General features: G+C 45.5%; 2 long non-coding RNA genes across 3 annotated transcripts in view; both read left to right on the forward strand.

Moving 5' to 3' along the window:
- Nucleotides 1-333: 333 nt before the first annotated feature.
- LOC134729415 (uncharacterized) lies at nucleotides 334-17,294 on the forward strand. 2 transcript variants are annotated; one of them, XR_010110499.1, is made up of 4 exons: nucleotides 334-466; nucleotides 3,241-3,369; nucleotides 12,191-12,319; nucleotides 16,780-17,294. It is a non-coding gene; the product is annotated as an uncharacterized LOC134729415 (long non-coding RNA). The 2 variants fall into 2 exon arrangements; XR_010110500.1 differs by lacking the exons at nucleotides 334-466; nucleotides 3,241-3,369 and adding an exon at nucleotides 9,286-9,418.
- Nucleotides 17,295-18,212: 918 nt separating this feature from the next.
- Nucleotides 18,213-24,145, forward strand: part of LOC129394305 (uncharacterized) — a 34,916-nt gene continuing 28,983 nt past the window's right edge. Inside the window, exons 1-2 of the long non-coding RNA XR_010110491.1 lie at nucleotides 18,213-18,345; nucleotides 21,117-21,245. This is a non-coding gene — a long non-coding RNA (uncharacterized LOC129394305). The remainder of the gene's footprint in view (nucleotides 18,346-21,116; nucleotides 21,246-24,145) is intronic.

A 24,145-nucleotide genomic window follows, 5' to 3' on the forward strand; every position in this document is an offset into this window, starting at 1 on the left:
TAGTCGGGCCTGGTGGTGCGTACCTGTTATCCCAGTTACTGGAGAGGCTGAGGTGGGAGGATCGCTTGGGCCCAGGAGCTGGCCGTTGCAGTGAGCCGAGATGGCCCCGCTGCACTCTTGTCTCTAACAAACAAAACGGACCAAAACGAAGTGAAATGTCATTTGATTTGTGTCATCTGGTTTGATGACTTTTTTTTTTTTTAGACAGAGCTGGAGTGCAGTGGCAAGATCTCGGCTCACTGCAACCTCCGCTTCCGGGGTTCAAGCAATTGTCCCGCCTCAGCCTCCTGAGTAGCTCTGATTACAACGCCTGGCTAATTTCTGTATTTTTAGTAGCGACGGGGTTTCACCATGTTCGCCAGGATAGTCTCCATCTCTTCACCTCGTGATCCGCCTGCCTCGGCCTCCCAGTGCTGGGATTACAGGCGTGAGCCACCGCGCCTGGCCAAACTATATAACCTTAAGTGTAAGTTTACTAACTTTGGAAAGTACATACACCAGCATAAACCAACCCCCTTTCAAGATCTACATTATTTTATTTATTTATTTATTTTTTTGAGACAGTTTCTCCCTTGTTGCCGAGGCTGGAGTGCAATGGGGCAATATCAGCTCACCGCAACCTCTGCTTCCCAGATTCGAGCGATTCTCCTGCCTCAGCCTCCCGAGTGGCTGGGATTACAGACATGTGCCACCACTCCCAGCTAATTTTGTATTTTTAGTAGAGATAGGGTTTCTCCATGTTGGTCAGGCTGGTTTTGAACTCCCGACCTCAGGTGATCCGCCCGCCTCGGCCTCCCAAAGCATTGGGATTACAGGCATGAACCACCGTGCCCAGCCAAGATCTACACTATTATGTCACCCCAGAAAGTGAACTCTCACTCTTCCCAGCCAGTCTCTTTCTTATCCTAGGTTAGCTTGCTTATTCTGGAATTTCGTGTATACAGATGCATGCCATGCCATAGGTACTCTTTTGTGTCTGCTTTATTCTGCTCAACACCATGTTTCTGAAATCATGACCATTGTTGTATGGTTCTCTAAGTCCATCATTTCCATTTCAGACTCAGCATATGCTGAGTTCAACCTGTTGAAGGGCTATCTCTGTTTAATTCACCATCTTGAAAGAAACATTTAAAATTGAGATGTTTTCAAGAATATATAGTTAAATCCTGAGGAATCGATGTAGAAATGTTATCGTCTTCACTCACATAAGAGTCTAATGGAATTAATGTCAACAATCTTAGAGAAATCCCACACTATTCATGCCATTTTCATGATCTCCATCTTGGTAATTTTTTTTTTTTTTTTTTTTTTTTTTTTTTTTTTTGAGACAGAGTCTCGCTCTGTCACCCAGGCTGAAGTGCAGTGGTGCGATCTCGGCTCACTGCAACCTCTGCCTCCCGGGTTCAAGTGATTCTTCTGCCTCAGCCTCCCAAGTAGCTGGAACTATAGGCGGGTGCCACCATGCCCTGCTAATTTTTTGTATTTTTAGTAGAGATTGGTTTCACCGTGTTAGCTAGGATGGTCTCAATCTCCTGATCTCGCGGTCCACCCACCTCGGCTTCCCAAAGTGCTGGGATTGCAGGCGTGAGCCACCACGCCCGGCCCACCTTGTTAATTTTTAAGCACTAAAATTCGATACTTATTTGTGAATGAAGTAATCTCTTCATTGTATTTTTTTTTTTTTTTAACTTATGCTGAGCTTTAAATGACAAAGATTCATATAATCCAAGAGAGAAGTATTATTTAGAGGGATTCTTTTACCATGTGATATATAATAAATGCATCCAATGTTATACATCAATTTAAAAAACAAGTAAATAACTAAAGAAAAGATAACTACTGGCCAGGTGCAGTGGCTCACACTTGTATTCCCAGCACTTTGGGAGGCCGAGGCAGGTGGATCATGAGGTCAGGAGTTGGAGACCAGCCTGGCCAAGATGGTGAAACCCTGTTTCTACTAAAAATACAAAAATTAGCCGAGCGTGGTGGCAGGCGCCTGTAATCCCAGTTACTCAGTAGCTGAGGCAGGAGAATCGCTTGAACCCGGGAGGCGGAGGTTGCAGTGAGCTGAGATCATGCCACTGCAATCTAGCCTGGGTGACAGAGCAAGACTTTGTCTTAAAACAAAAAGAAAAGGAAAGATAATTACTTTATACTTAGCTTGTCTTAGCCATGAGTGACGGGCTGCATGTGGCCCAGGACAGTTTTGAATGCAGTTCAGCACAAATTTGTAAACTTTCTTAAAACATTAGGAGATTTTGGCCAGGTACAGTGGCTCATGCCTGTAATCCCAGCACTTTGGGAGGCTGAGGCGGGCAGATTACCTGAGGTCAGGAGTTCGAGACCACCCTGGCCAACATGGCAAAACCCCATCTCCACAAAAAATAAAAAAATTTGCTGAGTGCACTGTCAGGCACCTGTACTCCCAGCTACTCAGGAGGCTGAGGCAGGAGAATCACTTGAACCTGAGAGGCAGAGGTTGCAGTGAGCCGAGAGCACACCACTGCACTCCAGCCTGGGTGACAGAGTGAGACCCCATCTCAAAAAGAAACAACAAACAAAAACAAAAACAAAAACAAAAACAATGGCCGGGCACGGTGGTTCACACCTGTAATCCCAGCACTTTGGGAGGCCGAGGCAGGCAGATCGCCTGTCGGGAGTTGAAGGCCAGACTGGCCAACATGGTGAAACCTCATCTCTACTAAAAATACAAAAATTAGTCGGGCGTGGTGGCAGAGACCTGTAATCTCAGCTGCTCGGGAGGCTGAGGGAGGAGAATGGCTTGAGCCCAGGAGCTGGAGGTTGCAGTGAGCTGAGATTGCACCACTGCACTCCAGCCTGGGCGACTGAGTGGAGCGGAACTCTGTCTCAAAAAAAAAAAAAAAAGAGGTTTTTTTAAGATCATCAGCTGTTGTTAGTGTCAGTGTATGTTATGTGTGGCTCAAGACAACTTTGCTTCTTTTAATATAGGCAGGGAAGTCAAAAGATTGGATATCCCTGCTTTATACCAAGAAAGACAACACCCCACATTTGCAATGCCTAAAAACACTACCAGCCATCTGAAAAACATGAGACTTCTCTAACTTCTGTTCTTTTTTGTAGCAGTGGAATCCCACGGTGATATCTGAGGGATGTGGTTACCTTTTGGAGGAGGTTGACGGTTTCTAAGGATGATTCTTTCTGAGTGAAATATTGTCAGTGTCATTGACCTTTTCATTATTTCAACTATTATTATTCCAGGTTATCAATACTCTGGCTGACCTTCGTCATCGTGGGACTGACTTTGGTGGAAGTCTTTGGTTACTTATCATTACTGTGTTTCTGAGAAGTTATAAATTTGCCATCTCCCTCCGCACAAGTTACCTTTCTGTGAGTATACTAACTTTCTGTAGAGGTATACTTGTAATCACAAATAAGAATAAGTTATATGAAACAATTCACGTTTCTGGACTTCATTATGAATATGTGGTTTTACCCCAAAAATCAGGGAAATGATTTATTAGCATAAGAAATATGAAAATATCTGCCATTTACATTATGAAAATTAAATAGGTCGGTGTTTAATAGAATGTCAACAGAGCTTTTGGTCAAAAATAAGTTTTTTTAACCTTTGTGCTATTTGTCACAAATGGAGTATGAGGTTTCGTCACTTAAATAGGAAAGTCTTTCTAAACTCTTCTGCTTTATAGTTCTATCGTATGGGTGGAAGGAAAACTTCCAATCTCCACTCTGAAGATTCACTGCAGAAATGAGCTGACAACAGACAGCTTAACAGGAAAAGAAAAACATAGAACAGGCATAAACATGGGAACCAGCTGAAAAATGAGACTGCTAGAAGGGCTGGATGGTTGATGCTTAAAGAGCACCCTCTTCTGAGGGGAGAGGGAGATAGATGGAGATGTAGGCCATTTAGAGGGGCAGCAAATGATTTTTAGGGGAAATGAAAGAGCCCAAGGAACAAACAGTTGGCCTGAGACAAAGTTCCTCTGAGGTCATAGGGACGAGGTGACAAACTGCCGGAAGGTGAAGGGCAGAACTGCACTGGGTCTCATGATGCAGAGAAAGCCCCAGAGAATCTCTTAGAACTGCCCTCCAAGAGAATCAATGAAAAGTGTGTCTGGGCAGGGTAATTTTGAATGACATCATTCAAAGTGCATGTTCCCACTTGCAACTGGAGAGAGATCAGTATGTCAAAAGTCTGTACTTGGTAAGAATTTGGCTGCTAAGTTGTGCCATAATTTGTCTTTTGAGCCTTTTTTCCTTTGGGGAAGTTGAGCTCTACGTTTTGTCTTGCCATTCATGACAGTAAAAATGTGGCCGTCTGGGGGCTGAACCTCCTTCTGAACAATGATCCAAGATAAAAGTACTAATACCACAATGCTTTTTTATATTCAAGGGAAGAGGAAGTATGTTTCAGTTTTACCGCCTAGATAATTACACGTCATTTGGCACTGCCTTTCAAGATATGTAGAAAACAGAAAATATATGAGTTATGAAGATATCTAGGCACATTTAACATTCTCTGTGCCACTTAGTCCTGAACAGAGAATTTTCGGTATAAATTGGAGGAAGCTTTTTTTTTTTTTTTTTTTTTTTTTTCTTTTCTCACTCCCAAGACGTGTCTCCCTCTGTTGCCCAGGCTGGAGTATAATGGTGTGAGCTCGGCTCACTGCAACCTCCACCTCCTGGCTTCAAGTGATTCCCCTGCCTCAGCCTCTCAAGTAGCTGGGATTACAGGTGCCCACCACCATGCCCAGCTAATTTTTGTATTTTTAGTAGAGTCGGGGTTTTACCATGTTGGCCAGGCTAGTCTCAAAACCCGACCTCAAATGATCCACCCGCCTCAGCCTCCCAAAGTGCTGGGATTACAAGCGTGAGCCACCACGTGAGCCAGGGGAAGTTTTTAAATTTACCACTTTTTAACAATTCCATTTAGGAAAGTTCAGTTGAGCTGTTGGACTTGGACAACTTTGCACCTCTCATCTTTGTCCTTGTCATCTAGTCATCTATACCATTACCTCCTAAGCAGGGACATCATGGGTGCCATGAAGCATTCATGCGTGATGGCATTTCTTTGCCTCTCATTTCTTCGTGTGTTTGACATTTCTCCTAGCTCCAAACTGGGCCAGCTACCTTTCCTATGAAATCTAGCAGTAGCTGTGGGATAGACGTGGTTGCTCTTCTCATCTTTTTAGATTACCCATTGCTTCTCTCGAAATCCTAGTACATGATTTTTTTTTGATCCTATGTGCAGAAATCAGGAAAAAACAAATTCTACAAAGAATTTGAAAGATATTATTTCAGGCCAGGTGTGGTGGCTCATGCCTGTAATCCCAGCACTTTGGGAGGCTGAGGCAGGTGGATCACTTGAGGTCAGCAGTTCAAGACCAGATGGGCCAACATAGTGAAATCCCATCTCTACTAAAAAGACAAAAATTAGCCAGGCATGGTAGCAGGCACCTGTAATCCCAGCTACTTGGGAGGCCGAGGCACAAGAATCGCTTGAATCTGGGAGGTGGAGGTTGCCGTGAGCCACGGTAGCGCCACTGCACTTCAGCATGGTTGAGTGACACTCCGTCTCAAGAAAAAAGTCATTTCAATGACTACCTCAGGAGATTCATAGGTATCTGACCCACATCTGAGATGGGATTTGCATTGCATTTTAGCTATGATGAGAACAAATATTTAATGTCTTCGAAGATTAAAAGCATACTGTGATAATATGGAAATCTTGGTGGGAATTCAGTCATTAGTGAGAATGTTTTGCGTTAAGTTCAAACCGGCCTCAACGAAGCTGATGTGAGGGAAGGGAAAGTGAACTCTGAGTAGAGCAGGGACAGAAGAAAGATGCTCCAGTGCGGATCAGGAAGGAGCAGGGGGTGAAATGTTACAAATTCTAGAACTCAGAGAGCTGAAGGTAATTACTTCCTTTTCAGGTTGTGAAACATGTTAACCTGTGGTAAAATACTTACAAGATGATAATTACCATCTAACCGTGTTGAAGTGTGCAGTTCAGTTGTGTGAAGTATATTCATGTCATTTTTTTTTTTTTTTTTTTTTTGAGACGGAGTCTCACTCTGTCACCAGGCTGGAGTGCAGTGGTGGGATCTTGGCTCACTGCAACCTCTGCCTCCTGGGTTCAAGCAGTTCTCCTGCCTCAGCCTCCCGAGTAGCTGGGACTACAGGCGTGCGCCACCATGCTCAGCTAATTTTTGTATTTTTAGTAGAGACAGGGTTTCACCATGTTGGTCAGGCTGGTCTTGAACTCCTAACCTCGTGATCCGCCTGCCTCAGCCTCCCAAAGTGCTGGGATTACAGGCGTGAGCCACCATGCCCAGCGAAATCTAGGGCTGGAACATGGCTGCAGCATATAAATAGAATTGAATTCCATCGTTTTGTTAACCCTGTTTTTTGTTTGTTTGTAGTTGTTGCTGTTTTTGAGACACAGTCTCGCTCTGTCGCCTAGGCTGGAGTGCAGTGGTGCAATCTCGGCTCACGGCAGACTCTGCCTCCTGGGTTCAAACTATTCTCCTGCCTCAGCCTCCCAAGTAGGTGGGACTACAGGCGCCTACCACCACACCCGGCTAATTTTTGTATTTTATTAGAGACAGGGTTTCACCATATTGGCCAGGCTGGTCTGGAACTCCTGACCTTGTGATCCGCCCACCTCGGCCTCCCAAAGTGCTGGGATTACAGGCGTGAGCCACCACACCCAGCCCCTGTTTTGTTTTTGTTTTGCTTGTTTCTTAGGGTTGTTTTTCTATTTATGGTAAAGGCATTGGCTTTCCATTTGTAGCATCAATCGAATATTTCCTGTTAACAATAACCTTATGTCATAGTAAATGGTAAAGGGATTTAAAGCAGTGGTTTTCAGCTGCCAGAGGCCTGAGTGAGTTTGGGCACACTCTGTGTGATCGGGCAGAAGGCCTGTGGGAAGTTTAGCCGAGGACAGGGCCAGGAAAGGTGATGGACAGTGGGGGTCTGTCCTGGTCACCAGGCCCCTGGGTCCTGCCCACCTGCTTGGAGCTCCCCACCCATCACACACGATGCTGCCAAGCCCTCTGGGTATTGTGGGCAAATACCTTAGGAGAGAAGCTGATGAACTTTGTTTCTTGAAATGCACAGATTCCTTGGACATCCCTGAGAGATCAATCATGAAAGTCAACTTGGTTTTCTCCCCCTCATTTGGGTTCAGAATTTAAAGTCCACACACACAGGCAGTAAGATGATATAGATAAGGACATCATCACTCGGTTTCGGATGTTAAAATGTCTAGGTGGGTTAGGGGTGATTTGAGATCACACAACCTTGTGGCACAAAGAGGAATTCCCAGGCCAGAGGGAGACATTTTATTGCCATGTTATGATCTTATCATTGAGTTGAAAGGCAATCTTGTTTCATTTTGGATTCTTTCTTATGTTTATGTCTTATAAGGGCACTTTGAATTTCCAAGCAAATAATAATTTTGAATTAGCTTTTAATCGTTGACTTCTAGCACAGTTATATGATCAGAAACATGCTGTGTGATTGGATTGCTCTCAAACATATTGAGATTTGCTGGAACAAAATAAGTCAGGTTAATTTTTGTAAATGTACCATGCCTGCTTAAAATGAATGTATGTACATTTGTTCCTGAGATACAGGTTGATGGGCGGATGGCTACATGGATGTGATGGAGATGTTTTACTATCGGGACCTTCCGCATCCTGCTGATGTTTTGTTGCTTAAGATATGAATGGCTGAGCGGAGGCTGTAAACCCTGGCACTCTGCTTGGGTATGAGGTTCTTCCTGCCATCCTGCCATCATTTGTTTTTTATGTTTTGTCGCCAAAAGTGACCTTGAGGAACCCTGGGAGCTCAGGAAGGAAGGAGCGCCCAGAAGCAGGGACAGGGAGCTGGTTGGGGAGGACCAGAAATCAGGTTTGTGAAGGTTCCAGAGAGGACCTGGCCTTGGGAGGAGCGTGGGGGACTGAGATGGAGGAGGGGTCATTGGAATGATGCGGGCGCTACTTGGAATGTCCATTGTGAGGCACCACCGGGGTCATCAGGGATTGGTGGAGAGGGAGTATGAAGCCCCAGGGTTGCTAAGGGAGGGCCCAGACCGAAGAAGGTTTGGTGGAAAGCAGAATCTTAGTCTCCCTCTAATTGCTCCTAAGCCTCAACGCTCCCTTGCCCCGCGTGTCCTGTTGCTTCCCTGATCTTCTCCGTGACCTGTAGCTAAGCCTTCCACCAGCGCTTGAGTACTTAATTTGAACCGGATCCTTTCCCAGACCCTTTCTTCTTCTCCTCCTCCTCCTCCACCTCCTCCAGGTGCCCAACAGCCCCCTTCTCCTCCTTTCCCTTCCCTTACTTCCCCCCTTCCCCTCCCCTACCCCTCCCCTTACTTCCCCCCTTCCCCTCCCCTTACTTCCCCCCTTCCCCTCCCCTTCCCCTCCCCTTCCCCTCCCCTTCCCCTCCCCCTCCCCTTCCCCTCCCCCTCCCCTCCCCTCCCCCTCCCCAACTCAGATCCGGCCCCCGGTCCCCGTCCCGTTCCCTCCCCCCTGCCCTAAGCCACCTCCACCTCTGTCCTGGCCGCCTCAGGGCGCCTGAAAGGACCAGGACATGCGGGTGCTGTGGCTGCTCTTTTGGCTCCTCTTTTGGCTCCTGCTGGCATTTATCAGCCATCAGTCCACCTGTGTGAGTGGACGGGTGCTGTGGCTGCTCTTTCGGCTCCTCTTTTGGCTCCTGCTGGGATTTATCAGCCATCAGTCCACCTGTGTGAGTAGACGCTGGACCCGCGGGGTTTCTTCCTTTTTACTGGGCTGTGTCACGCGGCATGAAATGACACAGCTCAGGCCTGTAATCCCAGCACTTTAGGGGGCCGAGGTGGGCAGATCACTTGAGTCCAGGAGTTGAAGACTAGCCAGGGCATCATAGCAAAACCCCATCTCTACAAAAAATTCCAAAAAAGATTAGTCGGGCCTGGTGGTGCGTACCTGTTATCCCAGTTACTGGAGAGGCTGAGGTGGGAGGATCGCTTGGGCCCAGGAGCTGGCCGTTGCAGTGAGCCGAGATGGCCCCGCTGCACTCTTGTCTCTAACAAACAAAACGGACCAAAACGAAGTGAAATGTCATTTGATTTGTGTCATCTGGTTTGATGACTTTTTTTTTTTTTAGACAGAGCTGGAGTGCAGTGGCAAGATCTCGGCTCACTGCAACCTCCGCTTCCGGGGTTCAAGCAATTGTCCCGCCTCAGCCTCCTGAGTAGCTCTGATTACAACGCCTGGCTAATTTCTGTATTTTTAGTAGCGACGGGGTTTCACCATGTTCGCCAGGATAGTCTCCATCTCTTCACCTCGTGATCCGCCTGCCTCGGCCTCCCAGTGCTGGGATTACAGGCGTGAGCCACCGCGCCTGGCCAAACTATATAACCTTAAGTGTAAGTTTACTAACTTTGGAAAGTACATACACCAGCATAAACCAACCCCCTTTCAAGATCTACATTATTTTATTTATTTATTTATTTTTTTGAGACAGTTTCTCCCTTGTTGCCGAGGCTGGAGTGCAATGGGGCAATATCAGCTCACCGCAACCTCTGCTTCCCAGATTCGAGCGATTCTCCTGCCTCAGCCTCCCGAGTGGCTGGGATTACAGACATGTGCCACCACTCCCAGCTAATTTTGTATTTTTAGTAGAGATAGGGTTTCTCCATGTTGGTCAGGCTGGTTTTGAACTCCCGACCTCAGGTGATCCGCCCGCCTCGGCCTCCCAAAGCATTGGGATTACAGGCATGAACCACCGTGCCCAGCCAAGATCTACACTATTATGTCACCCCAGAAAGTGAACTCTCACTCTTCCCAGCCAGTCTCTTTCTTATCCTAGGTTAGCTTGCTTATTCTGGAATTTCGTGTATACAGATGCATGCCATGCCATAGGTACTCTTTTGTGTCTGCTTTATTCTGCTCAACACCATGTTTCTGAAATCATGACCATTGTTGTATGGTTCTCTAAGTCCATCATTTCCATTTCAGACTCAGCATATGCTGAGTTCAACCTGTTGAAGGGCTATCTCTGTTTAATTCACCATCTTGAAAGAAACATTTAAAATTGAGATGTTTTCAAGAATATATAGTTAAATCCTGAGGAATCGATGTAGAAATGTTATCGTCTTCACTCACATAAGAGTCTAATGGAATTAATGTCAACAATCTTAGAGAAATCCCACACTATTCATGCCATTTTCATGATCTCCATCTTGGTAATTTTTTTTTTTTTTTTTTTTTTTTTTTTTTTTTTTGAGACAGAGTCTCGCTCTGTCACCCAGGCTGAAGTGCAGTGGTGCGATCTCGGCTCACTGCAACCTCTGCCTCCCGGGTTCAAGTGATTCTTCTGCCTCAGCCTCCCAAGTAGCTGGAACTATAGGCGGGTGCCACCATGCCCTGCTAATTTTTTGTATTTTTAGTAGAGATTGGTTTCACCGTGTTAGCTAGGATGGTCTCAATCTCCTGATCTCGCGGTCCACCCACCTCGGCTTCCCAAAGTGCTGGGATTGCAGGCGTGAGCCACCACGCCCGGCCCACCTTGTTAATTTTTAAGCACTAAAATTCGATACTTATTTGTGAATGAAGTAATCTCTTCATTGTATTTTTTTTTTTTTTAACTTATGCTGAGCTTTAAATGACAAAGATTCATATAATCCAAGAGAGAAGTATTATTTAGAGGGATTCTTTTACCATGTGATATATAATAAATGCATCCAATGTTATACATCAATTTAAAAAACAAGTAAATAACTAAAGAAAAGATAACTACTGGCCAGGTGCAGTGGCTCACACTTGTATTCCCAGCACTTTGGGAGGCCGAGGCAGGTGGATCATGAGGTCAGGAGTTGGAGACCAGCCTGGCCAAGATGGTGAAACCCTGTTTCTACTAAAAATACAAAAATTAGCCGAGCGTGGTGGCAGGCGCCTGTAATCCCAGTTACTCAGTAGCTGAGGCAGGAGAATCGCTTGAACCCGGGAGGCGGAGGTTGCAGTGAGCTGAGATCATGCCACTGCAATCTAGCCTGGGTGACAGAGCAAGACTTTGTCTCAAAACAAAAAGAAAAGGAAAGATAATTACTTTATACTTAGCTTGTCTTAGCCATGAGTGACGGGCTGCATGTGGCCCAGGACAGTTTTGAATGCAGTTCAGCACAAATTTGTAAACTTTCTTAAAACATTAGGAGATTTTGGCCAGGTACAGTGGCTCATGCCTGTAATCCCAGCACTTTGGGAGGCTGAGGCGGGCAGATTACCTGAGGTCAGGAGTTCGAGACCACCCTGGCCAACATGGCAAAACCCCATCTCCACAAAAAATAAAACAATTTGCTGAGTGCACTGTCAGGCACCTGTACTCCCAGCTACTCAGGAGGCTGAGGCAGGAGAATCACTTGAACCTGAGAGGCAGAGGTTGCAGTGAGCCGAGAGCACACCACTGCACTCCAGCCTGGGTGACAGAGTGAGACCCCATCTCAAAAAGAAACAACAAACAAAAACAAAAACAAAAACAAAAACAATGGCCGGGCACGGTGGTTCACACCTGTAATCCCAGCACTTTGGGAGGCCGAGGCAGGCAGATCGCCTGTCGGGAGTTGAAGGCCAGACTGGCCAACATGGTGAAACCTCATCTCTACTAAAAATACAAAAATTAGTCGGGCGTGGTGGCAGAGACCTGTAATCTCAGCTGCTCGGGAGGCTGAGGGAGGAGAATGGCTTGAGCCCAGGAGCTGGAGGTTGCAGTGAGCTGAGATTGCACCACTGCACTCCAGCCTGGGCGACTGAGTGGAGCGGAACTCTGTCTCAAAAAAAAAAAAAAAGAGGTTTTTTTAAGATCATCAGCTGTTGTTAGTGTCAGTGTATGTTATGTGTGGCTCAAGACAACTTTGCTTCTTTTAATATAGGCAGGGAAGTCAAAAGATTGGATATCCCTGCTTTATACCAAGAAAGACAACACCCCACATTTGCAATGCCTAAAAACACTACCAGCCATCTGAAAAACATGAGACTTCTCTAACTTCTGTTCTTTTTTGTAGCAGTGGAATCCCACGGTGATATCTGAGGGATGTGGTTACCTTTTGGAGGAGGTTGACGGTTTCTAAGGATGATTCTTTCTGAGTGAAATATTGTCAGTGTCATTGACCTTTTCATTATTTCAACTATTATTATTCCAGGTTATCAATACTCTGGCTGACCTTCGTCATCGTGGGACTGACTTTGGTGGAAGTCTTTGGTTACTTATCATTACTGTGTTTCTGAGAAGTTATAAATTTGCCATCTCCCTCCGCACAAGTTACCTTTCTGTGAGTATACTAACTTTCTGTAGAGGTATACTTGTAATCACAAATAAGAATAAGTTATATGAAACAATTCACGTTTCTGGACTTCATTATGAATATGTGGTTTTACCCCAAAAATCAGGGAAATGATTTATTAGCATAAGAAATATGAAAATATCTGCCATTTACATTATGAAAATTAAATAGGTCGGTGTTTAATAGAATGTCAACAGAGCTTTTGGTCAAAAATAAGTTTTTTTAACCTTTGTGCTATTTGTCACAAATGGAGTATGAGGTTTCGTCACTTAAATAGGAAAGTCTTTCTAAACTCTTCTGCTTTATAGTTCTATCGTATGGGTGGAAGGAAAACTTCCAATCTCCACTCTGAAGATTCACTGCAGAAATGAGCTGACAACAGACAGCTTAACAGGAAAAGAAAAACATAGAACAGGCATAAACATGGGAACCAGCTGAAAAATGAGACTGCTAGAAGGGCTGGATGGTTGATGCTTAAAGAGCACCCTCTTCTGAGGGGAGAGGGAGATAGATGGAGATGTAGGCCATTTAGAGGGGCAGCAAATGATTTTTAGGGGAAATGAAAGAGCCCAAGGAACAAACAGTTGGCCTGAGACAAAGTTCCTCTGAGGTCATAGGGACGAGGTGACAAACTGCCGGAAGGTGAAGGGCAGAACTGCACTGGGTCTCATGATGCAGAGAAAGCCCCAGAGAATCTCTTAGAACTGCCCTCCAAGAGAATCAATGAAAAGTGTGTCTGGGCAGGGTAATTTTGAATGACATCATTCAAAGTGCATGTTCCCACTTGCAACTGGAGAGAGATCAGTATGTCAAAAGTCTGTACTTGGTAAGAATTTGGCTGCTAAGTTGTGCCATAATTTGTCTTTTGAGCCTTTTTTCCTTTGGGGAAGTTGAGCTCTACGTTTTGTCTTGCCATTCATGACAGTAAAAATGTGGCCGTCTGGGGGCTGAACCTCCTTCTGAACAATGATCCAAGATAAAAGTACTAATACCACAATGCTTTTTTATATTCAAGGGAAGAGGAAGTATGTTTCAGTTTTACCGCCTAGATAATTACACGTCATTTGGCACTGCCTTTCAAGATATGTAGAAAACAGAAAATATATGAGTTATGAAGATATCTAGGCACATTTAACATTCTCTGTGCCACTTAGTCCTGAACAGAGAATTTTCGGTATAAATTGGAGGAAGCTTTTTTTTTTTTTTTTTTTTTTTTTTCTTTTCTCACTCCCAAGACGTGTCTCCCTCTGTTGCCCAGGCTGGAGTATAATGGTGTGAGCTCGGCTCACTGCAACCTCCACCTCCTGGCTTCAAGTGATTCCCCTGCCTCAGCCTCTCAAGTAGCTGGGATTACAGGTGCCCACCACCATGCCCAGCTAATTTTTGTATTTTTAGTAGAGTCGGGGTTTTACCATGTTGGCCAGGCTAGTCTCAAAACCCGACCTCAAATGATCCACCCGCCTCAGCCTCCCAAAGTGCTGGGATTACAAGCGTGAGCCACCACGTGAGCCAGGGGAAGTTTTTAAATTTACCACTTTTTAACAATTCCATTTAGGAAAGTTCAGTTGAGCTGTTGGACTTGGACAACTTTGCACCTCTCATCTTTGTCCTTGTCATCTAGTCATCTATACCATTACCTCCTAAGCAGGGACATCATGGGTGCCATGAAGCATTCATGCGTGATGGCATTTCTTTGCCTCTCATTTCTTCGTGTGTTTGACATTTCTCCTAGCTCCAAACTGGGCCAGCTACCTTTCCTATGAAATCTAGCAGTAGCTGTGGGATAGACGTGGTTGCTCTTCTCATCTTTTTAGATTACCCATTGCTTCTCTCGAAATCCTAGTACATGATTTTTTTTTGATCCTATGTGCAGAAATCAGGAAAAAACAAATTCTACAAAGAATTTGAAAGATATTATTTCAGGCCAGGTGTGGTGGCTCATGCCTGTAATCCCAGCACTTTGGGAGGCTGAGGCAGGTGGATCACTTGAGGTCAGCAGTTCAAGACCAGATGGGCCAACATAGTGAAATCCCATCTCTACTAAAAAGACAAAAATTAGCCAGGCATGGTAGCAGGCACCTGTAATCCCAGCTACTTGGGAGGCCGAGGCACAAGAATCGCTTGAATCTGGGAGGTGGAGGTTGCCGTGAGCCACGGTAGCGCCACTGCACTTCAGCATGGTTGAGTGACACTCCGTCTCAAGAAAAAAGTCATTTCAATGACTACCTCAGGAGATTCATAGGTATCTGACCCACATCTGAGATGGGATTTGCATTGCATTTTAGCTATGATGAGAACAAATATTTAATGTCTTCGAAGATTAAAAGCATACTGTGATAATATGGAAATCTTGGTGGGAATTCAGTCATTAGTGAGAATGTTTTGCGTTAAGTTCAAACCGGCCTCAACGAAGCTGATGTGAGGGAAGGGAAAGTGAACTCTGAGTAGAGCAGGGACAGAAGAAAGATGCTCCAGTGCGGATCAGGAAGGAGCAGGGGGTGAAATGTTACAAATTCTAGAACTCAGAGAGCTGAAGGTAATTACTTCCTTTTCAGGTTGTGAAACATGTTAACCTGTGGTAAAATACTTACAAGATGATAATTACCATCTAACCGTGTTGAAGTGTGCAGTTCAGTTGTGTGAAGTATATTCATGTCATTTTTTTTTTTTTTTTTGAGACGGAGTCTCACTCTGTCACCAGGCTGGAGTGCAGTGGTGGGATCTTGGCTCACTGCAACCTCTGCCTCCTGGGTTCAAGCAGTTCTCCTGCCTCAGCCTCCCGAGTAGCTGGGACTACAGGCGTGCGCCACCATGCTCAGCTAATTTTTGTATTTTTAGTAGAGACAGGGTTTCACCATGTTGGTCAGGCTGGTCTTGAACTCCTAACCTCGTGATCCGCCTGCCTCAGCCTCCCAAAGTGCTGGGATTACAGGCGTGAGCCACCATGCCCAGCGAAATCTAGGGCTGGAACATGGCTGCAGCATATAAATAGAATTGAATTCCATCGTTTTGTTAACCCTGTTTTTTGTTTGTTTGTAGTTGTTGCTGTTTTTGAGACACAGTCTCGCTCTGTCGCCTAGGCTGGAGTGCAGTGGTGCAATCTCGGCTCACGGCAGACTCTGCCTCCTGGGTTCAAACTATTCTCCTGCCTCAGCCTCCCAAGTAGGTGGGACTACAGGCGCCTACCACCACACCCGGCTAATTTTTGTATTTTATTAGAGACAGGGTTTCACCATATTGGCCAGGCTGGTCTGGAACTCCTGACCTTGTGATCCGCCCACCTCGGCCTCCCAAAGTGCTGGGATTACAGGCGTGAGCCACCACACCCAGCCCCTGTTTTGTTTTTGTTTTGCTTGTTTCTTAGGGTTGTTTTTCTATTTATGGTAAAGGCATTGGCTTTCCATTTGTAGCATCAATCGAATATTTCCTGTTAACAATAACCTTATGTCATAGTAAATGGTAAAGGGATTTAAAGCAGTGGTTTTCAGCTGCCAGAGGCCTGAGTGAGTTTGGGCACACTCTGTGTGATCGGGCAGAAGGCCTGTGGGAAGTTTAGCCGAGGACAGGGCCAGGAAAGGTGATGGACAGTGGGGGTCTGTCCTGGTCACCAGGCCCCTGGGTCCTGCCCACCTGCTTGGAGCTCCCCACCCATCACACACGATGCTGCCAAGCCCTCTGGGTATTGTGGGCAAATACCTTAGGAGAGAAGCTGATGAACTTTGTTTCTTGAAATGCACAGATTCCTTGGACATCCCTGAGAGATCAATCATGAAAGTCAACTTGGTTTTCTCCCCCTCATTTGGGTTCAGAATTTAAAGTCCACACACACAGGCAGTAAGATGATATAGATAAGGACATCATCACTCGGTTTCGGATGTTAAAATGTCTAGGTGGGTTAGGGGTGATTTGAGATCACACAACCTTGTGGCACAAAGAGGAATTCCCAGGCCAGAGGGAGACATTTTATTGCCATGTTATGATCTTATCATTGAGTTGAAAGGCAATCTTGTTTCATTTTGGATTCTTTCTTATGTTTATGTCTTATAAGGGCACTTTGAATTTCCAAGCAAATAATAATTTTGAATTAGCTTTTAATCGTTGACTTCTAGCACAGTTATATGATCAGAAACATGCTGTGTGATTGGATTGCTCTCAAACATATTGAGATTTGCTGGAACAAAATAAGTCAGGTTAATTTTTGTAAATGTACCATGCCTGCTTAAAATGAATGTATGTACATTTGTTCCTGAGATACAGGTTGATGGGCGGATGGCTACATGGATGTGATGGAGATGTTTTACTATCGGGACCTTCCGCATCCTGCTGATGTTTTGTTGCTTAAGATATGAATGGCTGAGCGGAGGCTGTAAACCCTGGCACTCTGCTTGGGTATGAGGTTCTTCCTGCCATCCTGCCATCATTTGTTTTTTATGTTTTGTCGCCAAAAGTGACCTTGAGGAACCCTGGGAGCTCAGGAAGGAAGGAGCGCCCAGAAGCAGGGACAGGGAGCTGGTTGGGGAGGACCAGAAATCAGGTTTGTGAAGGTTCCAGAGAGGACCTGGCCTTGGGAGGAGCGTGGGGGACTGAGATGGAGGAGGGGTCATTGGAATGATGCGGGCGCTACTTGGAATGTCCATTGTGAGGCACCACCGGGGTCATCAGGGATTGGTGGAGAGGGAGTATGAAGCCCCAGGGTTGCTAAGGGAGGGCCCAGACCGAAGAAGGTTTGGTGGAAAGCAGAACCTTAGTCTCCCTCTAATTGCTCCTAAGCCTCAACGCTCCCTTGCCCCGCGTGTCCTGTTGCTTCCCTGATCTTCTCCGTGACCTGTAGCTAAGCCTTCCACCAGCGCTTGAGTACTTAATTTGAACCGGATCCTTTCCCAGACCCTTTCTTCTTCTCCTCCTCCTCCTCCACCTCCTCCAGGTGCCCAACAGCCCCCTTCTCCTCCTTTCCCTTCCCTTACTTCCCCCCTTCCCCTCCCCTACCCCTCCCCTTACTTCCCCCCTTCCCCTCCCCTTCCCCTCCCCTTCCCCTCCCCTTCCCCTCCCCTTCCCCTCCCCCTCCCCTCCCCCTCCCCTCCCCTCCCCCTCCCCAACTCAGATCCGGCCCCCGGTCCCCGTCCCGTTCCCTCCCCCCTGCCCTAAGCCACCTCCACCTCTGTCCTGGCCGCCTCAGGGCGCCTGAAAGGACCAGGACATGCGGGTGCTGTGGCTGCTCTTTTGGCTCCTCTTTTGGCTCCTGCTGGCATTTATCAGCCATCAGTCCACCTGTGTGAGTGGACGGGTGCTGTGGCTGCTCTTTCGGCTCCTCTTTTGGCTCCTGCTGGGATTTATCAGCCATCAGTCCACCTGTGTGAGTAGACGCTGGACCCGCGGGGTTTCTTCCTTTTTACTGGGCTGTGTCACGCGGCATGAAATGACACAGCTCAGGCCTGTAATCCCAGCACTTTAGGGGGCCGAGGTGGGCAGATCACTTGAGTCCAGGAGTTGAAGACTAGCCAGGGCATCATAGCAAAACCCCATCTCTACAAAAAATTCCAAAAAAGATTAGTCGGGCCTGGTGGTGCGTACCTGTTATCCCAGTTACTGGAGAGGCTGAGGTGGGAGGATCGCTTGGGCCCAGGAGCTGGCCGTTGCAGTGAGCCGAGATGGCCCCGCTGCACTCTTGTCTCTAACAAACAAAACGGACCAAAACGAAGTGAAATGTCATTTGATTTGTGTCATCTGGTTTGATGACTTTTTTTTTTTTTAGAGAGAGCTGGAGTGCAGTGGCAAGATCTCGGCTCACTGCAACCTCCGCTTCCGGGGTTCAAGCAATTGTCCCGCCTCAGCCTCCTGAGTAGCTCTGATTACAACGCCTGGCTAATTTCTGTATTTTTAGTAGCGACGGGGTTTCACCATGTTCGCCAGGATAGTCTCCATCTCTTCACCTCGTGATCCGCCTGCCTCGGCCTCCCAGTGCTGGGATTACAGGCGTGAGCCACCGCGCCTGGCCAAACTATATAACCTTAAGTGTAAGTTTACTAACTTTGGAAAGTACATACACCAGCATAAACCAACCCCCTTTCAAGATCTACATTATTTTATTTATTTATTTATTTTTTTGAGACAGTTTCTCCCTTGTTGCCGAGGCTGGAGTGCAATGGGGCAATATCAGCTCACCGCAACCTCTGCTTCCCAGATTCGAGCGATTCTCCTGCCTCAGCCTCCCGAGTGGCTGGGATTACAGACATGTGCCACCACTCCCAGCTAATTTTGTATTTTTAGTAGAGATAGGGTTTCTCCATGTTGGTCAGGCTGGTTTTGAACTCCCGACCTCAGGTGATCCGCCCGCCTCGGCCTCCCAAAGCATTGGGATTACAGGCATGAACCACCGTGCCCAGCCAAGATCTACACTATTATGTCACCCCAGAAAGTGAACTCTCACTCTTCCCAGCCAGTCTCTTTCTTATCCTAGGTTAGCTTGCTTATTCTGGAATTTCGTGTATACAGATGCATGCCATGCCATAGGTACTCTTTTGTGTCTGCTTTATTCTGCTCAACACCATGTTTCTGAAATCATGACCATTGTTGTATGGTTCTCTAAGTCCATCATTTCCATTTCAGACTCAGCATATGCTGAGTTCAACCTGTTGAAGGGCTATCTCTGTTTAATTCACCATCTTGAAAGAAACATTTAAAATTGAGATGTTTTCAAGAATATATAGTTAAATCCTGAGGAATCGATGTAGAAATGTTATCGTCTTCACTCACATAAGAGTCTAATGGAATTAATGTCAACAATCTTAGAGAAATCCCACACTATTCATGCCATTTTCATGATCTCCACCTTGGTAATTTTTTTTTTTTTTTTTTTTTTTTTTTTGAGACAGAGTCTCGCTCTGTCACCCAGGCTGAAGTGCAGTGGTGCGATCTCGGCTCACTGCAACCTCTGCCTCCCGGGTTCAAGTGATTCTTCTGCCTCAGCCTCCCAAGTAGCTGGAACTATAGGCGGGTGCCACCATGCCCTGCTAATTTTTTGTATTTTTAGTAGAGATTGGTTTCACCGTGTTAGCTAGGATGGTCTCAATCTCCTGATCTCGCGGTCCACCCACCTCGGCTTCCCAAAGTGCTGGGATTGCAGGCGTGAGCCACCACGCCCGGCCCACCTTGTTAATTTTTAAGCACTAAAATTCGATACTTATTTGTGAATGAAGTAATCTCTTCATTGTATTTTTTTTTTTTTTTTTTTTTACTTATGCTGAGCTTTAAATGACAAAGATTCATATAATCCAAGAGAGAAGTATTATTTAGAGGGATTCTTTTACCATGTGATATATAATAAATGCATCCAATGTTATACATCAATTTAAAAAACAAGTAAATAACTAAAGAAAAGATAACTACTGGCCAGGTGCAGTGGCTCACACTTGTATTCCCAGCACTTTGGGAGGCCGAGGCAGGTGGATCATGAGGTCAGGAGTTGGAGACCAGCCTGGCCAAGATGGTGAAACCCTGTTTCTACTAAAAATACAAAAATTAGCCGAGCGTGGTGGCAGGCGCCTGTAATCCCAGTTACTCAGTAGCTGAGGCAGGAGAATCGCTTGAACCCGGGAGGCGGAGGTTGCAGTGAGCTGAGATCATGCCACTGCAATCTAGCCTGGGTGACAGAGCAAGACTTTGTCTCAAAACAAAAAGAAAAGGAAAGATAAGATAATTACTTTATACTTAGCTTGTCTTAGCCATGAGTGACGGGCTGCATGTGGCCCAGGACAGTTTTGAATGCAGTTCAGCACAAATTTGTAAACTTTCTTAAAACATTAGGAGATTTTGGCCAGGTACAGTGGCTCATGCCTGTAATCCCAGCACTTTGGGAGGCTGAGGCGGGCAGATTACCTGAGGTCAGGAGTTCGAGACCACCCTGGCCAACATGGCAAAACCCCATCTCCACAAAAAATAAAAAAATTTGCTGAGTGCACTGTCAGGCACCTGTACTCCCAGCTACTCAGGAGGCTGAGGCAGGAGAATCACTTGAACCTGAGAGGCAGAGGTTGCAGTGAGCCGAGAGCACACCACTGCACTCCAGCCTGGGTGACAGAGTGAGACCCCATCTCAAAAAGAAACAACAAACAAAAACAAAAACAAAAACAATGGCCGGGCACGGTGGTTCACACCTGTAATCCCAGCACTTTGGGAGGCCGAGGCAGGCAGATCGCCTGTCGGGAGTTGAAGGCCAGACTGGCCAACATGGTGAAACCTCATCTCTACTAAAAATACAAAAATTAGTCGGGCGTGGTGGCAGAGACCTGTAATCTCAGCTGCTCGGGAGGCTGAGGGAGGAGAATGGCTTGAGCCCAGGAGCTGGAGGTTGCAGTGAGCTGAGATTGCACCACTGCACTCCAGCCTGGGCGACTGAGTGGAGCGGAACTCTGTGTCAAAAAAAAAAAAAAAAGAGGTTTTTTTAAGATCATCAGCTGTTGTTAGTGTCAGTGTATGTTATGTGTGGCTCAAGACAACTTTGCTTCTTTTAATATAGGCAGGGAAGTCAAAAGATTGGATATCCCTGCTTTATACCAAGAAAGACAACACCCCACATTTGCAATGCCTAAAAACACTACCAGCCATCTGAAAAACATGAGACTTCTCTAACTTCTGTTCTTTTTTGTAGCAGTGGAATCCCACGGTGATATCTGAGGGATGTGGTTACCTTTTGGAGGAGGTTGACGGTTTCTAAGGATGATTCTTTCTGAGTGAAATATTGTCAGTGTCATTGACCTTTTCATTATTTCAACTATTATTATTCCAGGTTATCAATACTCTGGCTGACCTTCGTCATCGTGGGACTGACTTTGGTGGAAGTCTTTGGTTACTTATCATTACTGTGTTTCTGAGAAGTTATAAATTTGCCATCTCCCTCCGCACAAGTTACCTTTCTGTGAGTATACTAACTTTCTGTAGAGGTATACTTGTAATCACAAATAAGAATAAGTTATATGAAACAATTCACGTTTCTGGACTTCATTATGAATATGTGGTTTTACCCCAAAAATCAGGGAAATGATTTATTAGCATAAGAAATATGAAAATATCTGCCATTTACATTATGAAAATTAAATAGGTCGGTGTTTAATAGAATGTCAACAGAGCTTTTGGTCAAAAATAAGTTTTTTTAACCTTTGTGCTATTTGTCACAAATGGAGTATGAGGTTTCGTCACTTAAATAGGAAAGTCTTTCTAAACTCTTCTGCTTTATAGTTCTATCGTATGGGTGGAAGGAAAACTTCCAATCTCCACTCTGAAGATTCACTGCAGAAATGAGCTGACAACAGACAGCTTAACAGGAAAAGAAAAACATAGAACAGGCATAAACATGGGAACCAGCTGAAAAATGAGACTGCTAGAAGGGCTGGATGGTTGATGCTTAAAGAGCACCCTCTTCTGAGGGGAGAGGGAGATAGATGGAGATGTAGGCCATTTAGAGGGGCAGCAAATGATTTTTAGGGGAAATGAAAGAGCCCAAGGAACAAACAGTTGGCCTGAGACAAAGTTCCTCTGAGGTCATAGGGACGAGGTGACAAACTGCCGGAAGGTGAAGGGCAGAACTGCACTGGGTCTCATGATGCAGAGAAAGCCCCAGAGAATCTCTTAGAACTGCCCTCCAAGAGAATCAATGAAAAGTGTGTCTGGGCAGGGTAATTTTGAATGACATCATTCAAAGTGCATGTTCCCACTTGCAACTGGAGAGAGATCAGTATGTCAAAAGTCTGTACTTGGTAAGAATTTGGCTGCTAAGTTGTGCCATAATTTGTCTTTTGAGCCTTTTTTCCTTTGGGGAAGTTGAGCTCTACATTTTGTCTTGCCATTCATGACAGTAAAAATGTGGCCGTCTGGGGGCTGAACCTCCTTCTGAACAATGATCCAAGATAAAAGTACTAATACCACAATGCTTTTTTATATTCAAGGGAAGAGGAAGTATGTTTCAGTTTTACCGCCTAGATAATTACACGTCATTTGGCACTGCCTTTCAAGATATGTAGAAAACAGAAAATATATGAGTTATGAAGATATCTAGGCACATTTAACATTCTCTGTGCCACTTAGTCCTGAACAGAGAATTTTCGGTATAAATTGGAGGAAGCTTTTTTTTTTTTTTTTTTTTTTTCTTTCTTTTCTCACCCCCAAGACGTGTCTCCCTCTGTTGCCCAGGCTGGAGTATAATGGTGTGAGCTCGGCTCACTGCAACCTCCACCTCCTGGCTTCAAGTGATTCCCCTGCCTCAGCCTCTCAAGTAGCTGGGATTACAGGTGCCCACCACCATGCCCAGCTAATTTTTGTATTTTTAGTAGAGTCGGGGTTTTACCATGTTGGCCAGGCTAGTCTCAAAACCCGACCTCAAATGATCCACCCGCCTCAGCCTCCCAAAGTGCTGGGATTACAAGCGTGAGCCACCACGTGAGCCAGGGGAAGTTTTTAAATTTACCACTTTTTAACAATTCCATTTAGGAAAGTTCAGTTGAGCTGTTGGACTTGGACAACTTTGCACCTCTCATCTTTGTCCTTGTCATCTAGTCATCTATACCATTACCTCCTAAGCAGGGACATCATGGGTGCCATGAAGCATTCATGCGTGATGGCATTTCTTTGCCTCTCATTTCTTCGTGTGTTTGACATTTCTCCTAGCTCCAAACTGGGCCAGCTACCTTTCCTATGAAATCTAGCAGTAGCTGTGGGATAGACGTGGTTGCTCTTCTCATCTTTTTAGATTACCCATTGCTTCTCTCGAAATCCTAGTACATGATTTTTTTTTGATCCTATGTGCAGAAATCAGGAAAAAACAAATTCTACAAAGAATTTGAAAGATATTATTTCAGGCCAGGTGTGGTGGCTCATGCCTGTAATCCCAGCACTTTGGGAGGCTGAGGCAGGTGGATCACTTGAGGTCAGCAGTTCAAGACCAGATGGGCCAACATAGTGAAATCCCATCTCTACTAAAAAGACAAAAATTAGCCAGGCATGGTAGCAGGCACCTGTAATCCCAGCTACTTGGGAGGCCGAGGCACAAGAATCGCTTGAATCTGGGAGGTGGAGGTTGCCGTGAGCCACGGTAGCGCCACTGCACTTCAGCATGGTTGAGTGACACTCCGTCTCAAGAAAAAAGTCATTTCAATGACTACCTCAGGAGATTCATAGGTATCTGACCCACATCTGAGATGGGATTTGCATTGCATTTTAGCTATGATGAGAACAAATATTTAATGTCTTCGAAGATTAAAAGCATACTGTGATAATATGGAAATCTTGGTGGGAATTCAGTCATTAGTGAGAATGTTTTGCGTTAAGTTCAAACCGGCCTCAACGAAGCTGATGTGAGGGAAGGGAAAGTGAACTCTGAGTAGAGCAGGGACAGAAGAAAGATGCTCCAGTGCGGATCAGGAAGGAGCAGGGGGTGAAATGTTACAAATTCTAGAACTCAGAGAGCTGAAGGTAATTACTTCCTTTTCAGGTTGTGAAACATGTTAACCTGTGGTAAAATACTTACAAGATGATAATTACCATCTAACCGTGTTGAAGTGTGCAGTTCAGTTGTGTGAAGTATATTCATGTCATTTTTTTTTTTTTTTTTTGAGACGGAGTCTCACTCTGTCACCAGGCTGGAGTGCAGTGGTGGGATCTTGGCTCACTGCAACCTCTGCCTCCTGGGTTCAAGCAGTTCTCCTGCCTCAGCCTCCCGAGTAGCTGGGACTACAGGCGTGCGCCACCATGCTCAGCTAATTTTTGTATTTTTAGTAGAGACAGGGTTTCACCATGTTGGTCAGGCTGGTCTTGAACTCCTAA

Source organism: Pan paniscus, chromosome 18 (genome assembly GCF_029289425.2).
Source record: "Pan paniscus chromosome 18, NHGRI_mPanPan1-v2.0_pri, whole genome shotgun sequence".
Classification (NCBI taxonomy): domain Eukaryota; kingdom Metazoa; phylum Chordata; class Mammalia; order Primates; family Hominidae; genus Pan; species Pan paniscus.